Source organism: Saccostrea cucullata, unplaced genomic scaffold (genome assembly GCF_032062105.1).
Source record: "Saccostrea cucullata isolate Sc308-1 unplaced genomic scaffold, CSIRO_AGI_Scuc_v1 ctg3211, whole genome shotgun sequence".
NCBI classification, from domain to species: domain Eukaryota; kingdom Metazoa; phylum Mollusca; class Bivalvia; order Ostreida; family Ostreidae; genus Saccostrea; species Saccostrea cuccullata.
Window position 1 is genome coordinate 27,735 of NW_026933338.1, and position 15,277 is coordinate 43,011.

The window sequence follows — 15,277 nt, forward strand, 5'->3', positions numbered from 1 at the left end:
CCTATGTAAAACTTTGATCGGCCATTTTGGCCCCACCCTACCCTCGGGGGTCATGATTTGAATAGATTTGAATGTACACTACCCGAGGATGATTCCACATGAGTTTCATCTTTGCTGGCCCAGTGGTTCTTGAGAAGAAGATGAAAATGTGAAAAGTTTACAACGACATCGACGACAACGACAACGACGACAGACAACGGACAAATTTTGATCAGAAAAGCTCACTTGAGCCTTTGGCTCAGGTGAGCTAAAAACTGCACAACTAATTACAAACACAATTTGAACAATTCCAATCAGTTCTCATCTTATTCGAGTAATAATACGATGGCACATGCTTAAAGATCAAAATCTGGAGCTTAGGTTCAAGAAACTGTATACTTGAAATTATCAACAGAATGAGGAAGATTAAACAATAATTTTCGAAATAAGGAACAGTTTAATTAAGCATTCAACAGAGTTTTAACAAAGTGGACTTTAACCTAAAAACCACCCTGCAAACGATTATTTTCCAACAGGGTTACTTATAATGTTTCCACCGTTGTATGTTCCACCAGTTCTCAAAAGCACATCGTCTCCCTGGTCAACATGCACCACGACAGTACCGGTAACACTGCCATCAATAGTATTACCTGAGTTTAGATATGTCGAACCAACAAAATTGTTATTGACCAACAGTTCTGTTGTGTGATCTGATAATCCAGCCATTCCAATAGTCCATGTAAACACGTAAAGACCAGATCGAGGGGCTATGAATGTTCCATAATGGGGACGGTAGGCATTTCCAGTATTTGTGATTATTGTATCAAATGTGAGGATACGGTGTGCGCTTGGAGATGGAACATCTTTTGATAAATACACATAGAAAGCAACAATGTTGCCATGTGATGCTGAAGTTGTCACAGGAGCAAGCAATCGCTCTGAAAAAACATAGGTAATCGAAGATTACTAAGCTCACCTCGACGAATGTTATCTGATTAAGCAACGCAAATCTTACATCATATTTTCTTTATAGATGGTATTTATCTTGACAACAATATTCACGCATGTTCTGTTTAACTAGATCTTAATGTTCACTGGGGATAGATCTGTTCTAAAACAATTAACCTGGTCACTCATTTGGAAAATGTAGATCAGATCCAGCATCCGATGCAAGTCTCAATTGTTAATGTTCCTCGCTTAGATGTATCATCCATGCAAGTTAAGTCATAAAAGGCCATAAAATTAAAGAGCTTCTCCAAAAACATAATACTGGTTACTCATCTGCAAATGTAGGCCAATCCAGCGTCCAAAGTTAGTAGTGTCCATCCTCAGATGCATCATCAATGCAAGATTGGTCCTGTAAGGCTTATAGTTACTTGAAAATGGACCTGCTCCAAAAAATTTAACTTGGTCACTCAACTAAAAAATGTCGGTCAGATCCAGCATCCGAAGCAAGACTGATCATGTCCATCCCTGTATGCATCAACCATGCAAGATTAGTTCAGATAGGGCTTATAATTACTTCGGAATGGACCTACTACAAAAACTTGAACTTGGTCACACAACTGGATAATGTCGGTCAGATCCAGCATCCGAAGCAAGGCTGGTAGGGCCCATCCCTATATGCATCATCCATGCACGTTTGGTTCGGGTAGGGCTTATAATTATTTCGAAATGGACCTGTTCCGAAAACTGCAACCAGTTGGTCACTCAACTGGAAAATGTAGGTCAGATCCAGCATCCGAAGCAAGTCTGGTAGTGACCATTAATAGATCTATCATCCATGCAAGTGTGGTCCAGGTAGGGCTTATAATTACTTGTGACTTGCTCTTAAAACTTTAACCTGAGACGCCGGCGCCAACGCCGGCGGTATGAATAAGCTCATCTCGACTTCGTCGAGGTGAGCTAAACATGCACATGCATTGTAATACTGAGCAAATATCATTGCAATAATTAGGATGAACATGATATGAACAGCTGATGAAGCTTACAGACCATTACCTTTTCTTATCAAACTTTGTTTTCTGGGAAGGCTTTAGTAAAAGAGGTATTTTCCTCCTGCAAGTGTATCAAATTTTGTAGTCGACTTTTTAAACCTTTGCAAAGTTTTTCTTGGACATTCTGTCTACTCAGTAACATGGACATCTTCTTCATAGTGGTCCTCTTCAGTTTTTTCTCAGCTGAAATGTCCTTGGGTTGTGTTTCCAAACGTTCTTCTAAACGGGAGTACCGCTTCTCTAGAATAGAAATCCGTTCATCTTGTTTGTTTTCTCGGTGGCTTTACGTTTTTCCAAGTTTCTGTTCTGCTCCTGTAACTGAGAAATGTGAACAAAATGTTCACCTCATATCATTAAATGTGTTATCCACGACACTTCTACCTTCACTTTTAACACAAAGGACTAGACTTGAAATGCAGACGGGATTATTTCTTATTACGTATTTTGCTCCAATTTTTTCCATCTTTCGGTTAAAGGTCATGTTGCGGAAACAATTAGTTCCAATACAGACTTGAAGGCGAAAATAGAGAAATTAGAGGAACTCCAGACGACCGTACCCCTCTAAAGTGATCAAGGTCATTCCAAAAATGAGAAATTAAGCTCTTTCTATATCTTTTTTGAGGCCCATATCGCTCACCTGAGTAAATTTGGCCATTTTGTTTTTTAAACAGATTTCCCAATTTGTAATGCCTATTTTGACCTTGCCCAAACCCCAGGGGTCATGATTTGAACAATTTAGAATCTACGCTACCCCAAGATGCTTCCACATAAGTTTCTTTTTCAAACGTTTTCCCTAAATATTTCTATGTAAAAGTTTATTCTCTATTGTGCCCCGCCAACCCCCGGGGTCATGATTGGAACAACTTAGAATCTATAATCCCCCAAGATGCTTCCACATAAGTTTCAGCTTTTCTGGCCCAGTGGTTCTTGAGAAGAAGATTGATTTTTTAATGACCCAACCTTTTTTTTTATTTTCTTGATTATCTCCTCTTGGAAGGAAGCTTAGTCCTTTATTTTAATATTTTAAACACCCCTTTACCTAAAGGTGCTCTGTACAAAATTTGGTTAAAAACGGTCCAGTGGTTCTTGAGAAGAAGGTGAAAATGTGAAAAATTTAAAGACGGACGGACGACGGACAAAGAGTGTTCAGAAAAGCTCTCTTCAGCTCAAAACTAAAATTGTAAAACTAAAACTCGGAGTGAAGACCAACTCACAGAAAGCTCTTGTTATTTTAGACAAAAAATATCCTTTTTGTCCTCTTTATTGTGTGCACGTGTATATGCTATTCTATAGGCTAATAATATGAATCTTATGAGATTTTTGCAAATTGTAGAGATTTTGCATAAAGTTTTCTTTAAAGTTAGATAAAGTATGAAAGAAAATTTTGATATACATGTGAGTTTTAATATTTCATCTTCATATAATTTGTTGCATTATATAGGCATTTTACCTACATTGTTCATCCACCTCCTTTTGTAATTGAAGAAATTTTAATTGTAATTCATATTTCTTTTGGAAAATCATTATTAATCAAATAAATAAAATTTGAAGGAAGAATGATGAATGAGTGATGTTATATTCCTGTTATTAGTTTGACCTTTTTACTGACTTTCGTTTATTAGTAAAACCAGTTGATGCTGTATAATTATTAGCCAATCAGATAATTTCTTTTGTTTTATGTGCGAGTCTGTTATGTAATAGAATAAACGTGTTCAGCTTCCATGTGTTCATCACTCTGGGTCCAACGTCTATCAAATACCTCATAATCTAACATGGTGGCAGCGGTAAACCTGTGAATAATGAACTAAACGGTGCGTCAACCGTAAGTTGTGACTATTTTGTGCATTTTTTTCTCATTATTTCGGGAACCAGAACACTGTCAACTCGATCGACACATGAGGTCACTGAGTGCATCAGCTCTTTTTGAATGACATTTGAGAACTCCGAAGTATTACCTTTCCTCAGATATCTATTCAATATGGGTGATCCACCAACTATATATCAAAGTGTTCCGGGACCAGGAAAACTCTCTCTAGAAGGTGATGCAGCTCTAAACTTCCGCCGTTTTGAGCGCGGGTGGAAAGTGTACGAAGTCGGCGCTCGTGTCAAGGAACAGGATGCGACAATCCGAGCTTCCATTCTCCAGTCATATTTGACCGCAGAAGTCCTAGAACTACTGGAAACGCTTCCATTTGAGGACCCAGCTCACCGCAAAGATGCTGACCGTATTCTCAAAGTGCTTGAAACTCACTTCATTGGGACTACAAATGAAACTTATGAAAGGTACAAATTTAACATTCGCTCTCAGAAAAAGGGGAAACTTTTGATACATTTCTCGGAGCAATCCGTGTACTCTCCAAGTCTTGTAATTTTGGTGCACTCGAGGACTCTTTACTCCGTGACAAAATAGTGTGTGGTGTTAACAAGGAACACACAAGACGCAAACTCCTTGCGGAATCACAACTCAACCTGGCAAAAGCCATAAACATTTGTAAGGCTGACGAGTCAGCTACACAGCAAGCATCCGAAATAGGCAAATCAACAGACACAAAGAAGGATTCTGTTCATAGTGTAAAAACTCCATGTGACTCTAAACATTCTCAGCGGCCCCAGAGAGGACCCCTTCCACAACAGAGACCACACAAAGGACAGACTCAGAGACAAATAAACCATTGCAAGTATTGTGGTGGCGCACATGCATGGAAAAAAGAAGCATGTCCGGCATACGGAAAGACTTGTAAGAAGTGCAAAGGAAAAAACCATTTTGCTAAGTACTGTAAGCAAGGTGTTAATACTCGTGTTCACAGTGTAGAAGAGGGCAATGACTATTATGCGGAGCCTGAGTACTTGATTAGACAAGTCAGTACTAACATTGCAGGTGTATCTGGACGTCTCTGTGCGGAACTCATGGTTAACGATCAACCAATAGCATTTCAGATAGACACCGGTGCCTCTAACAATCTTATTGGAAAGAAATGGATTGGTGACACTACTATTACTCCATCGACCAGTACTCTAGTGATGTGGAATGGCTCGCGTATGGAACCTCATGGGGAGTGTATTCTGAAATTAGTCAATCACAAGAACAGGACCAAGTACAAAGTCAAGTTCGTAGTTGTCAATGAGGACTTAACTCCACTCCTCGGACTCAATGCATGTACTCAAATGGGACTCATTACCATTAATCAGGACAAGTTCAAGCGAGTGAACTCTGTGTACTCCGTCTGTCCGACTGTTGCGTACAAGGATGTATTTGAGGACAAAATAGGACAACTCCCTGGAGTAGCACATTTTGAGGTTGACCCCTCAGTCTCACCAGTTATATCGCCAGTCCGAAAAGTTGCAGTCCACATGAAACCAAAACTAAAGGAAGCACTAGATGATTTGACAGAGAAGGCCATCATAGCTCCCGTTAGCAAGCCCACCGATTGGCTCAGTCACCTTGTATGTACCACTAAGAGAAACGGTGAACTCCGACTATGTTTAGACCCGGAGCATCTCAACAAAGCACTAAAACGTGAACATTTTCATCTTCCAGTACTCCGTGAGATGCTACCAGACCTGGCACATGCAAAGGTGTTCTCAACGTTTGATCTCCGTCATGGCTACTGGCACGTAAGGCTGGATGATGAAAGTAGTCACATGACTACATTTGACACACCATTCGGAAGGTACCGTTGGTTACGACTCCCATTCGGTACCAGTGTTTCCTCAGAGATGTTCCAGCGACGTCTATATCAGGCTATAGGTGACTTGAGAGGGATTCTGAATATCGCAGATGATGTATTACTCTATGGTGTTGGTGAGACCAAGGAAGAGGCCATGAGAGACCATGATGGAAAGTTAGTTGCATTTCTCCAGCGATGCCAAGCAGTTGGTATCCGACTCAATCCGAAGAAAATGCGGCTGAGACTCTCCCAGGTAGGATTCATGGGTCACCTTGTAACTGACAAAGGAGTGCTACCAGACCCAGATAAGGTGGGTGCCATTCGCAACATGCCAGCACCAACAAACCTACATGGTGTTCACAGACTATGTGGAACAGTGAACTTCCTATCAGACTTCATTCCATCATTAGCTACAATAATGGAACCGATAAACATGCTCAAACGGAAGCACATTGAGTTCAGATGGGATGAACCGCAACGCAAGGCTTTCAACAAAGTGAAAGAAATACTATCCTCTGAAAATCATCTCCAATACTACGATGATAAGAAACCACTTACCATACAGTGTGATGCGTCCCAAAGAGGCTTAGGAGCAGCCCTTCTACAGGAAGGAAAGCCAATAACATATGCTAGCCGAGCACTCACTGAAACTGAGGCGAACTATGCTCAGATCGAGAAGGAACTTCTGGCCATAGTTTTTGCATTGGAGAAGTTTCATCATTACACATTTGCTCGACATGTGGTGGTACAGTCTGACCACAAACCTCTAGAGACTATCATCCCAGGCTCTCTCTGGAAAGCTCCAAAACGCCTACAAGCAATGAAACTCCGACTCCAGAAGTATGACATAACTGTTAAGTACCACAGGGGCAAGGAAATGCACATAGCGGACACACTGTCACGTGCGTACCCGTCTGACACAGGAATGGGCAAACAGGATGACATAATTGACATCAATGTTATTCAACATATCTCCATCTCCCCTGAGCGTATCAAAGAGATACAACGCCACACTGCTAAGGATGAGACCCTACAGGCTCTTCGCAAAACTATTCTGGAAGGTTGGCCTGACCTCTTAACTGAACTACCTCCAGTGGTAGGGCGTTATGCATCCTACAGAAGTGAACTTTCATTTACGGATGGTATCATTCTACGTGGAGACAGGATCGTAGTTCCTCAGACTCTCCGTAAAAGTATGCTAGAAAGACTCCATAGCTCTCATCTAGGTATCACTGGCACCCGTCGACGAGAAGCTGAATGTCTCTACTGGCCGAACATGAGTAACGACATAATGGAATTCATTTCACAGTGTGAGACATGCCGCAGCATGGAAGTGGCAAATACCAAGATGCAACTCTCGCCCCACGATGTTCCAGACCGACCATGGTCTAAGGTTGGTGTTGACCTTTTCACGCTCAACAACATCAACTATCTCATTCTCGTTGACTACTTCTCTGGATACTTTGAGGTTGATGAACTGCGCCAAACACTTGCAATCAATGTCATCCAGAGAATGAAGTATCATTTTGCTCGATACGGACTACCTGAGATTGTCATCTCGGACAACGGTCCCCAATTCTCATGTCTCGAGTTTCTGAATTTTGCAGAAGAATATGACTTCAGACATCAGTCCAGTAGTCCTGGAAATTCTCAAGCCAACGGAAAAGCTGAGGCTGCAGTAAAAACAGCAAAGACTATCATCAAAAAAGCTCTGGCGTCCGGAAGGGATGTGTATCTGGCACTACTTGATCTCAGGAACACACCGACCCAAGGACAGAACACAAGCCCTGTACAGCGCTCTCTTGGTCGCCGTACACGTACGCTTTTACCAATGACAACCACCCTACTCCGACCAGAAGGCATACCGACTGACGATATTCACCGTAAGATCCTGCAGCGACAGGAAACACAGAAAAGCTATTTTGACAGAAAATCAAAGACCCTCAAGCCTCTCGAGGAAGGTGATGTGGTTCGTCTTCAACCATTCGTCAACCGTAAAGCCCCTTGGGCTAAAGGTCAAGTCATCCGTCGTCTAGATGATCGCTCCTATGAAGTCAGTTCTGGAGACCGCATATACCGACGCAATCGAGTACACCTTAAGGCTACCAATGAACCTCCAGTGATAACCTTTTCACCTAACACACCTGTGCATGCACCATCTGTAGTACCTACTTCAAAAACACCGACTAAACCCAAATCACCGGTTAAGATCAGCCCACAGCCTGTGCAACCACATATCACTGTACCTCCGGCACCGATGCCAAACTTACCTGATGCTCGTATTACCACATCAGCTCCGAAGGCTGATTCAGCAGTGAAAACGCGATCTGGCAGGACAGTTAACCTACCTTTGCATCTTAAGGATTTTCAGATTGATGTTAAGAAATGAACAGTTTTGTATAAGCTTTATTATGTTTACATCTCAATGACAGTTTCATTTTTTTTTTTTTGTAAAATGAGGAGGATGTTATATTCCTGTTATTAGTTTGACCTTTTTACTGACTTTCGTTTATTAGTAAAACCAGTTGATGCTGTATAATTATTAGCCAATCAGATAATTTCTTTTGTTTTATGTGCGAGTCTGTTATGTAATAGAATAAACGTGTTCAGCTTCCATGTGTTCATCACTCTGGGTCCAACGTCTATCAAATACCTCATAATCTAACAAGTGACACTGTACAAGCCTTGAGTGAAAGCAAAAAATCACACTGCTTATATTTTTATGCAAAACTAAAGAAGCATGAAACGTTGTACTGAAATTAGAGGTAAAAGATTTATTTATTTGGAAGCGTTAAGCTAAAGCCCATCCTGCAAAAGACGATCTTCCTTCAGGCCTGCTTACTATATCACCACCATTCCATGAGTCATAAGTTCTGAGTAAAACATCATCTCCTTGGTTAACATGGACCACGACAGTACCGGTAACACAGCCGTCTATAGCATTACCAGAGTTTAGGTATATCGCCCCAACAGAATAATTATTGACCAACAGTTCTGTTGGGTGTTGTGAAGTACCATACATTCTAATAGTCCAAGTAAACACGTAAAAACCAGATCGTGGTACTATAAATGTTCCAGAATGGGGATGATAGGCATTTCCAGCATTGGTAATTACGTAATCAAATGTAAGAATGTGGTGCGCACTTGGAGATGGAACATCCTTTGATAAATACGCGTAGAAAGCAACAACGTTGCCAAGTGATGCTGAATACGTAACAGGAGCAAGCACTCGTTCTGTCAAAAAAAAAAAAAGAAGAAGAAAAGTGCATTTAATAAAGAGCAAATAACATTGAAATAGATGTAAAATGAAACTGATACGGTATGAAGGACGCAGAAACCTACCTTTCCTTATCAAACTTTTTTGGTGTTGTGCTTTAGGGAAAGAGAACTTTTCTTCCTGCAAGTGTATCAAATTTTGTACTCGATTTTTTAAACCCATGTAGAGTTTTTCTTGTACATTCTGTCTACTCAGAAACATGGCCATCTTTTTCATAGTAGTCTCCTTTAGTTTTTTCTCAGCTAAAACGGTCTTGGATTGTTTTTCCAAACGTTCTTCTAAACGGGAGTACTGCTTCTCTAGAATAGAAATCCGTTCATCTTGTTTGTTTTCTCTGTTGTGGAGATCGGTAGCTATACGTTTTTCCAGGTTTCGGTTCTTCTCCTCTAACAGAGAAATGCGATCATTTTGGAGGTGTATGGTCGTCTGGAGTTCCTCTAATTTCTCCATCACCGCCTTCAAGTCTGTATTGGTATCAGTTGTTTCCCCAACATGGCCATTAACAGGAAGATAGAGGAATTTGGCTAATATAAAAAAGAATAATCCCGTCTGCATTTCAAGTCTAGTCCTTTGTGTTAAAAGTGCTCACCTCATATCATTAAATGTGTTATCAGGGACACTTTTACCACAAGAAGGAAAGAAACTGATAAGCAAATCATAACCCTTTTTGAAAGTCATTCATATATTCGTTTGCTTGCATGCATTTATTTTACTTTTAAAATTTACGGAAATTATTTTGTAAAAATTTGTTCACATACCGGGGTTAATTGTAGTTAGTTATTAAAATACTGGTTATCTGTTTATGTTTTCCAGCTAGTCACTATGCAATCTGTATACTTCTCGGTAAGCATAGCGTATTTAAAGCAAAACTAAGCATACTCTCACGATCAAACTTCCACCAGAGTTCGTTTGCTCACAAACCGTCTCTCTGTAGATGAGGCCTAGGGGAGTATACAGCTGTACTCTCAGTCTCACGATTTGATATCATACCAGTAGAACTATAGACGCTTCAGAGACGTTTATCAAAACATTCCCTATTTAGGTGATGCATTCATTTATTTAAAAAAAAAAACAAACCCACAGAAGCATGCAATGATCAGAGGTCTCTGTCGAGACATTAGCTCAACACGTTTCTACTTTTAACAAAGGACGAGATAAGTAGCAGTTGGACCTGAAACTTCTTAAGTAATTTTAGTAATCACAGCAACATCATTCATCGAAATCAAAAACTGATATGTATTGTAGTAAAGGCTACTTGTGTGCCAAGTTTTACTTGAATCACACCAAAACTGTTGGAGGAGTAGAATTTTGAGAGTATTTTCACAGACTTTCCATTTTAGTGACCACAGCAACACCGTTCATTGAAATCAAAAACTGATACACAGAATTATGTATCTTAGTGTAGACTACTTGTGTGCAAACGTATATTGAAATCAAACCAAAACTGCATGTAGAAGAGAAGCATTTTGAAAAACTGTTTACAGACAGACAGACGGACGGATGGACGACGGACACCTTTCTATCGCAAAAGCTCTTCTGGTCTTTGACCAGTAGAGCTAAAAAACTGACCAATAGTAATTTTAGTTTATTTAATGCGTGTATTGACTTTTTTGTATTGGTCTAGAGGACATTCAATGTTTGAATTTGTCATTACATTGTTGGGAGTAGTTTTCATATATTAAAATTATTGAAAATACTTATAACTATGGTTGTATTTCCCCCCAGCTTAACACTGCATAGCAATGAAAAAAACGATTGCACATAATATTGTTTGAATGCCAAGTACAAAAGTCATATAAGACATTTTCAGGCGATTGTGATAGCGTGAAAAGTATCTGAATTCCGGTAATGTGATGGATGGCAGAGTTACTATAGACTAAAAATATACTGTAGATCACTAAATTTTCGCGACGCCTTATTTTCGCGAGATAGTCATTGACTCTTGATTAACGAGACAAAATTTTCGCTTATTGTGGTTATTGCTCTATATTATCTTAAGGAATACTATTATACGCGAGAATTAAATTTTCGCGAGCACACTGTCTCGCGTTATTACGCTAAAATAAAGTTCTCGCGAATAAAAAGTGATTTACAGTACACCATATCTATTGTGTTAACAGTTATTCATTTTGGATGTCGCTTGAACTGTTATTTGTAAAGCTTCATTTACAAGAGAAATAACCCCAACAATGAAGGCATGATGATGAATCTTTAGCAATGTAATCAAAATACAAGCCCCGAGTGAGAGAAAAGAGTTACACTACCTATGGTATCTTTTTTTATCGCAAAACTAAAGAAGCGTGAAACTTCTACTAATAAATAAGGTAAAATTTATTTCTTTGAATTTGTTAAGCTAAAGCCCACCCTGCAAAAGATGATCTTCCTTCGCGTCTGCTTGTAATATCACCACCGTTATACAAGTCCAGAGTTCTTAGTAGAACATCATCTCCCTGGTCCACATGCACCACAACAGTACCGGTGACACTACTAACAGTGTTAGCTGAATCAAGATACGTCGACCCAACGGCATTGTTATTGACCAAGAGTTCTGTTGAGTGATGTGAACCTCCATATATTCTTAAAGTCCATGTAAACACGTATAGACCAGAGTGGGGGCTATGAATGTACCAGCATGTGGGTGGTAGGCATTTCCAGCATTGGTGATTACGTTATCAAATGTAAGGATATGATGTGCGCTTGGAGATGGAATATCCTTCGATAAATACGCATAAAAAGCGACACTATTGCCATGTATTGCAGAAGTTGTCACAGGTGCAAGCAATCGCTCTGTAAAAATGCAGTAAAGAACAAATATCTCTTTAATGAATAAATATTTATATGATATGTATCTTCCAGGATGTACGAGGGTTGTCCGTAAAGTTCGTGGACAAGCCAAAAATTTGATAAAAGTTGTGTCATTGATATTTATTATTGGCATATTTCTAATCCTTTACTTAATGCGAATTGAATAATGTAAAAATTTAATCAATTTCAATTGTTTAATCATAATTATGGCTTCATAATTAGACTTGGAATGGAGATCCGGAGCACCGCAAAATTTTAATTAAAAATATATTTATCACTTTTTAAATTTCATTTGTATTTTCAAAAATTCTTGGGAAATCTGAAAAAATTTTACATCATGAGGTTGACAGAAGTTATCAGGTCAAACCTGCAAAATTTTAACGTTCAAAGTCTCAAAATGGTAGAGCAATCAGCGTTAGAACTTATTAAGACAGGATCGGATACGATCAAAAAAAGAGACGTTTTCGAAATAGGTGGAGCAGTGAACAGTGATAAAATTCTGCGTTGACACCGGAAAAAACACCTACAGAGGCCAATACATTCTGTAAACAATCGGGAAAACATAGTTAAAGAAGTCTTTCACTAGTATTTAAGTGGCATATAATATTTTCAGACAGAATGAACAGTTTACAGGATGACATGCGTGAAGGAAAACCATTATTCCGAGATTGCAGTGCTGTAAAATATGAATTTCGTAACGTGATCATGCCGTATTTCCGTAAATGAAATCGTCTTTACACGGACAGTGGTTGGATGATTGCAGGATATGATACAGGCATTGTTAAATATTATTTTAAGAATGAAACCCGAACATTTTGTGCATATTTTTATGACTGGTCAAAACGACATAAAAAATTTATTGAGTTAAACGCTGACTATGTTGAGAAAAGTTACATGTGCTCGTATTTAGCTTTTGACGTCGGGTAACGTCAAGAATTTTCGTTTTAGTGCTCCGGGTATGAGAGTGTCTTTTTTGTATCTGATAAGAATATAACTACTTGTGCTTTGTTTTTGTTGAAAACTTGCATATCTATAAAATGAAACATGAATTTAATGAAAATAATAGTTTCAAATATTTTGTTAATGTTTGTCCGTAATTATCAATGTTGTCCACGAACTTTACGGACAACCCTCGTATTGTTATAAACCCCACCTTTTCTAATCAAATTGTCTTGGTTTTGTGTGAAGGTTTTAAGGAAAGAGGACTTTTCCTCCTGCAAGTGCATCAAATTTCGTAGTTGATTCTTTAGATCTCTATAAAGTTTTTCTTGGACATTCTGTCTACTCTGTAACACGGAAATCTTTTTCTTTGTGGTCCTCTTCAAATTTTTATCAGCTAGAATGTCCCTCGATTGTTTTACCAAACGTTCTTCTAAACGCGAGTACTGCTTCTCTAGAATAGAAATCCGTTCATCTTGCTTGTTCTCTCTACTGCGGAGATCGGTAGCAATACGTTTTTCCAAGTTTCTGTTCTGTTTCTCTAACTGACAAATGCGATCACTTTGGAGGTGTACGGTCGTCTGGAGTTCCTTTAATTTCTCCATCACCGCCTTCTAGACTGTATTGGTACTAAATGTTTCCCCACCATGACCATTAACAGGAAGATGGAGGAATTGGACCAATATAATAAGGAATAAAACCGTCTGCGTTTCAAGACTAGACCTTTGTTAAAAGTACTCACCTCAAATGCGTTATCTAGGTCACAAGTCACAAGGAGAAAATCTGATAAGCATATCATAACCTTTTCTATAAATTATTTCAGTCGGAATGCCCTTTTTGCATGTATGTGTTTTATTTTTATTTTTACGTACTTCTTTGACATTGTTTCACTAAACTTCAATAAGTAGTTGATATAAAATGTTACATGTCTGTTCATTATAATCACTTTGCCCGTTATTCGCATTCTCCAATTATTTTTATTTTACCATAGCCCGTGTTTAATCCTTTCTTAAAAAAAAAATATTGAGACTAGTAGCGGGTACTGTTTTTTTTTTTTTTTTTTTTTTTTTTTTTTGCATGCATTTATTTTTTCATATATTTTAAAATACTTCACCGGCATTGCTTCTTTAAGATTTGTGACACGATAGCGGTGTTTTTCTTTGAAGTTTACTGTTCTGTATTAGCAATACAGAATGGGACTGTGGTGGGCGGAGCTACTTTCCGTTCTGTATTAACCCTGTATACAGTATTGTATTTGCCAACTCTTCTGTATCTAAAATACAGCATGGTCTAAAAATAAATCTGTTTCAATTGAGCAAAAGCACATACAAATGGTAAATGCTGATCATGATGTTTTCCTATAATAAATTTTGGAGAAATACCCGGTATTTTCCTGAGAATGTAAAACGTCAAAATTTCTCAGTCACTTTTTAAAAAATTATTCCATACAGAATCTACACGTAATTTTGATCCAAACTAAAAGGAGAAATCGCAGTGACGGAAAACATCCTCTACACGTAATTTCTATCTAAACGAAACGGAAAATTCGCAATAACGGAAAACATCTACTCTCCTCGTGCAAAATCATCCAAGTCCATTTTCTACGCGTTTTTATTTTTTAAAATCCTTCGATTCTCGCTGACGACAGTCTGTTTTTGTAGATATAGTTAAACCGGGATTTTAAGACCCCTGAAATATATTCTCATAAATCTCCAACTACAATATAGATCACAACAATGACGGTTAAATCATCCACTTTATCCATTAAGACTGACTATCACTCGATTACGTCTACCCCGTTAAATTGTCAAAACTAATCTAACCGAATTTGCGTTTTCCGTGGAAATATATATACTGTGGATGCGTACTCCCCGTCGGGGCCTCATCTACAGAAACTCTGGAGGATGCTGCAAAGTTATAAAGTAGGTGGAGCTATTTTTGATTGATCGTGTCACAAATCATTTAGAGAACTCGACAGGTTCTATATCGTAGATACAAATTTGGGGGTGGAGACTCGTGCTTACGCACTCTTGTATCTAGATACAACACCCGTCTCGTTCTCTAAATAATACTTAATTTTTAAAAGTTAGTTACAAAATGTCGAATTTCTGTTGACGATAATCATTTATTCACTTCAAATAGCGCACTTATCCGCCTTCTAATAATATTTCTCTTTCTTCACAGCCCGACATGTTAATACCATTATCATAAGGTTCTTTGAAAATATTTGTATTACTAATGTTAAAACTCGTGTATCCTTTATATTGTATTCAAATGCTCAACTGACAAGAAGATTGAGCTGAAACACTCTATCACGTTGAGACTATACCAGTAACAATATAGACGCTTCAGGGGCGTCTAACAAAAATCTTGTCCTCTATAGGTGTCCTAGTATAGTAAACAACGTTAAAAACAAGCAGAAAATTGTGCTTTTTATCGATTATTTGTTTTAGAAAGTTTCAAATTTCGTAAATTGCAAAGCCTTCAGGTAACATATTTCCTGAAGTGCACCTGAGAGAAATAGTCTTCCTTGAGCTGAGGGAAATAGTCTTCCTCGAGGGGAAGTGGAATCTTGCCGACTCCCATAATGATTTACTTAAACTGTTTTTAAT

General features: G+C 38.6%; 1 pseudogene; it reads right to left on the reverse strand.

The window, feature by feature from the left end:
• Positions 1 to 8,422: 8,422 nt before the first annotated feature.
• On the reverse strand, positions 8,423 to 13,270 carry LOC134238051 (uncharacterized; annotated as a pseudogene).
• Between the last annotated feature and the right edge of the window lie 2,007 nt (positions 13,271 to 15,277).